The 4,216-nt window shown below is 38.6% G+C and overlaps 1 non-coding gene across 1 annotated transcript; it reads right to left on the bottom strand.

Annotated features, from left to right (window-relative positions):
- Positions 1 to 1,531: 1,531 nt before the first annotated feature.
- LOC127077706 (small nucleolar RNA R71) lies at positions 1,532 to 1,638 on the bottom strand. Its single transcript, XR_007787488.1, has one exon. It is a non-coding gene; the product is annotated as a small nucleolar RNA R71 (small nucleolar RNA).
- Positions 1,639 to 4,216: the final 2,578 nt, after the last annotated feature.

Here is a 4,216-nt window from a genome sequence, read left to right as displayed (position 1 = left end):
CTCTGAGATGGAATTATTTATGCATGCTGATTATTTAGATCTGTTAAGCATGTCTGGCTAATTTATTTAGGTATCGGTATGTAGAGTAAGCGAAATGAAGGAATCAAAACTATGTTGGTTTAATTACATTTAAAAATAAAATCACTCTTTTTTACGGTCTCAACTTACATGTTTAATAACAAGGTTTTGTACGAAAGTAAAAGACATAAAGAAGTTAAAATCAATAGAACGAGAGTTTGAGTTTTTAACAGGACAGTGTAAATTGGACATTAATTCTAGATCAGGGCGAAAGCAATTTTTAGAGTTAATTAAATTCTAATCTTTTTCAAAAAGTATTTTTAAAGGTTGAATGTGAGGACGAGAGTTAAGCATTTGAATTTAATTATATAATCTAAGTCAACAGAGCGAGAGTTGAGACAAGGATGTTTAAACGTTTAGTGTTTTCTTAAAAAGAGTTTCTACGGATTCTATTGTTTTCAAAAAGTGATTTTGGACTTAACTAATAAGTGACAGCTACGTTAATATAAAATCATAGTTTATTCAACAGAGCGAGAGTTTGAGAAAAGGCTTTTAATCAATAGTATCTACTAAAAAGATTTATTTTAAAACCAAGAAACCAACGAAGAATTGATTCCCTAATTACGACGAACTACATACCGATATCCGCTTAATTAATATTTAATTTAGATCTTATTTTAGTTTTAAATTTTCCCCCAAACAATCAAAGTATTATCCGCCTTAGTTTTACGAAGTAACCTAAGAAAACGGTATATCGATCCATAAGTCCCTGTGGGATCGATATCTTTTAAAATTACGCGATAGAACTGTGCACTTGCAGTTTGTACCCCAAATTCGACTCATTAAGTCACGATCAAGTTTTTGGCGCCGTTGCCGGGGACTTTTGTTTAGTCGATATCGTAACTCTTCTGTTACGTTGTAGAGACTAAGGCTTATTTTTCTTTTCTTTTCTTTCTTTCGTTGATTTGTATGCCACACACTCGCTCACAAGGCGAGCCGTTCTACTTACGAATCAACGACATCAAACTATATCTTCGAGTCTTACGACGAATTCGGGAATACCGTGCTGCGAACAATCTCCCTCCTGTCGAACTTCCTGATCTCAAAAAATCTTCTTCCTTCGCCGATATCCGAGATGGCAGAACCAGCTCGTGCTCTTCGAGATTACGCCGCTCCATCGCAAGATGAGCCGCATTCGAGTATTGCTCCACCCGCAATCGAAGCAAACAACTTCGAACTTAAACCTTCACTGTTGCAGGCAGTGCAACAGAACCAATTCTCTGGAAATCCTACCGAGGATCCAAACCTTCATTTATCCGTATTTGTCCAATACGCTGATACTGTTAAAGCTAACGGTGTCACTTTAGAGGAAATTCGACTTCGTCTTTTTCCTTTCTCGTTAAGAGATAGCGCTAGAAGATGGCTCCAGTCTCTTCCTTCCAACTCAGTCACCACATGGAACGAGTTAAAGAAAGTCTTTCTTGCCCGATATTTTCCGCCGAGCAAAACAGCGATGTTAAGAGCCCAGATAAATGGATTTAAACAGAAAGATAACGAGTCTCTTTTTGAAGCATGGGAAAGATACAAAGACATGATGAGACTTTGTCCACACCATGGTTTAGAGGACTGGTTAGTAATTCATACCTTCTATAATGGTCTCTTGTACAACACGAGGTTAACAATAGACGCCGCCGCAGGTGGTGCACTAATGAACAAACCTTATGCTGATGCTTACCAACTTATCGAAAGCATGGCCCAAAACCACTATAAGTGGGGAAGCGAACGAACAATGGTAGAAAAACCTCAAACTAAAACTGGCATGTACGAGATAAGTAACCTTGATCATGTTAACGCAAAAGCGGATGCTCTGGTCCAGAAAATTGAAAGTTTAAATGTATCACCTCCTGCCACCGTGGTTGCCATAACTCAGAATTGCGAAGTCTGTGGAATCCAAGGTCACACTCCTGCAGATTGTCAACTCCTAACAGGAATCCAAGCAGAGCAAGTAAACTATGCTCAAGGAAGCCCTTACTCGCATACCTATAACTCCAACTGGATGAATCATCCTAATTTTTCATATAAGAGTAATAATACCTTATACGCGCCTGGATAAGATCCAAATCAAGCCCCAGCTATACCCCCGGGATATCAAAAGCCGATCCCATCTACACCTAACAATAACGCCCCTAGGAAATCCAACTTGGAAATCATGATGGAAAACTTTATAGCTTCTCAACAGGAAACCAATAAAGATTTCTTAAACCAGAATGTACACACTAGCGAACAAATTAAACAACTAGCAAGTAAAGTAGATGCCCTGGCTACCCATAACAAAATGCTGGAAATGCAAATATCACAAGTAGCTCAACAACAAGCGCCTACTGCTGCCCTAACTGGTACATTTCCTGGACAGCCCCAACCTAACCCGAGAAGCCACGCTCATGCAATCATACTAAGAAGTGGAACGGAAGTGGAAGGACCGTCTGACCCAAGGATAGAAAACCAAAACTCTAAAAAGTCAACTGAGGAAGGAAATAAAACTAAGGAAAAGGAAGAGAGTAATAAGGAAACCGTAGAAAAGAAGGAACCTTATGTACCTCCACCACCTTATAAACCACCTATCACTTACCCTCAAAGGCTTATTAAAACCAAAGATGCGGGCCAATTTAAAAAATTTATTGACCTACTGAAACAATTAAACGTCACGATTCCGTTTACAGAAGCTATTACGCAGATGCCCTCATATGCCAAGTTCTTAAAAGAAATTCTTTCTAATAAAAGGAAACTTGAAGATAGCGAAACCGTTACACTCACTGCTGAATGTAGTGCTATAATCCAGAATATGCCTCCTAAACTCAAAGACCCGGGTAGTTTCTCTATACCCTGTCACATAGGAAAATTTGTCATCGACAAAGCCTTATGCGATTTAGGAGCCGGTATTAGTGTTATGCCTTTATCCATATGCAAGAAACTGGAAATGGGAGAATTAAGACCAACCAAAATGTCTGTGCAACTAGCAGATCGTTCCGTTAGATATCCTGTAGGAATTCTTGAAAACGTTCCCGTGCGCATAGGTCAATTCTACATTCCAACTGATTTTATAATTATGGACATTAGAGAAGATGAAGTTACACCCATTATACTGGGAAGACCATTCTTAGTAACTGCCGGTGCGATCATAGACGTAAAACGAGGACGACTCACTTTCGAAGTAGGAAAAGAGAAAATTGAGTTCATTCTTTCCCAATTTTTGAAAGCACATGCAATAGAAGATACATGTTACTTCATGGATATCATCGATGAATGCATAAAAGAAACAGAGTTAGAAAAAGACAAATCATCTGACTATCTTGCAGAAGACAAACTTAACCAATGTTTAGCAATAACACCGGACCCTACGCAATGCCTTAAGAAACCAACCCGAGACCTGAAAACACTTCCCAAAAATCTGAGATATGAATTCCTAGACTTAGAACTTGAACAACCAGTGATAGTTAATGCAGACTTAGGAAGACTCGAAACAGAAAAACTCCTGCATATCTTAAGAAAATATCCAACCGCACTAGGATACAACATCACCGATCTTAAAGGAACAAGTCCTTCTATTTGTATGCACCACATCATGCTAGAAGAAGACTGTAAAACTTCTAGGGAACACCAGAGGAGACTAAACCCGATCCTGAGTGAGGTAGTGAAGAAGGAAATAACTAAGTTATTAGAGGCAGGTATCATATATCCTATATCTGATAGCAAATGGGTTAGTCATGTACACGTAGTACCAAAGAAAGGAGGTATAACAGTTATTGAAAATGAAAAAGGAGAAACTATAACCAAACGAATCGAATCGGGATGGAGAATGTGCATTGACTATAGGAAACTAAACAAAGTAACCCAAAAAGATCATTTCCCTTTACCATTCATTGACCAGATGTTAGAACGATTAGCAAAACATTCTCATTTCTGCTATCTAGACGGTTACTCAGGCTTCTTTCAAATACCAATTCATCCTGATGACCAAGAAAAGACAACGTTCACGTGTCCTTTTGGTACCTTCGCTTATAGACGAATGCTGTTTGGCTTGTGTAATGCTCCTTTAACCTTCCAAAGGTGCATGATGGCAATATTCGCCGATTTTCTCGAAAACATCATGGAAGTATTTATGGATGACTTTTCCGTATGCGGACAAAGCTTTGAAGAA

Source organism: Lathyrus oleraceus, chromosome 4, assembly GCF_024323335.1.
Source record: "Lathyrus oleraceus cultivar Zhongwan6 chromosome 4, CAAS_Psat_ZW6_1.0, whole genome shotgun sequence".
Lineage (NCBI taxonomy): Eukaryota > Viridiplantae > Streptophyta > Magnoliopsida > Fabales > Fabaceae > Lathyrus > Lathyrus oleraceus.
This window is presented reverse-complemented; position numbering and strand designations above follow the sequence as displayed.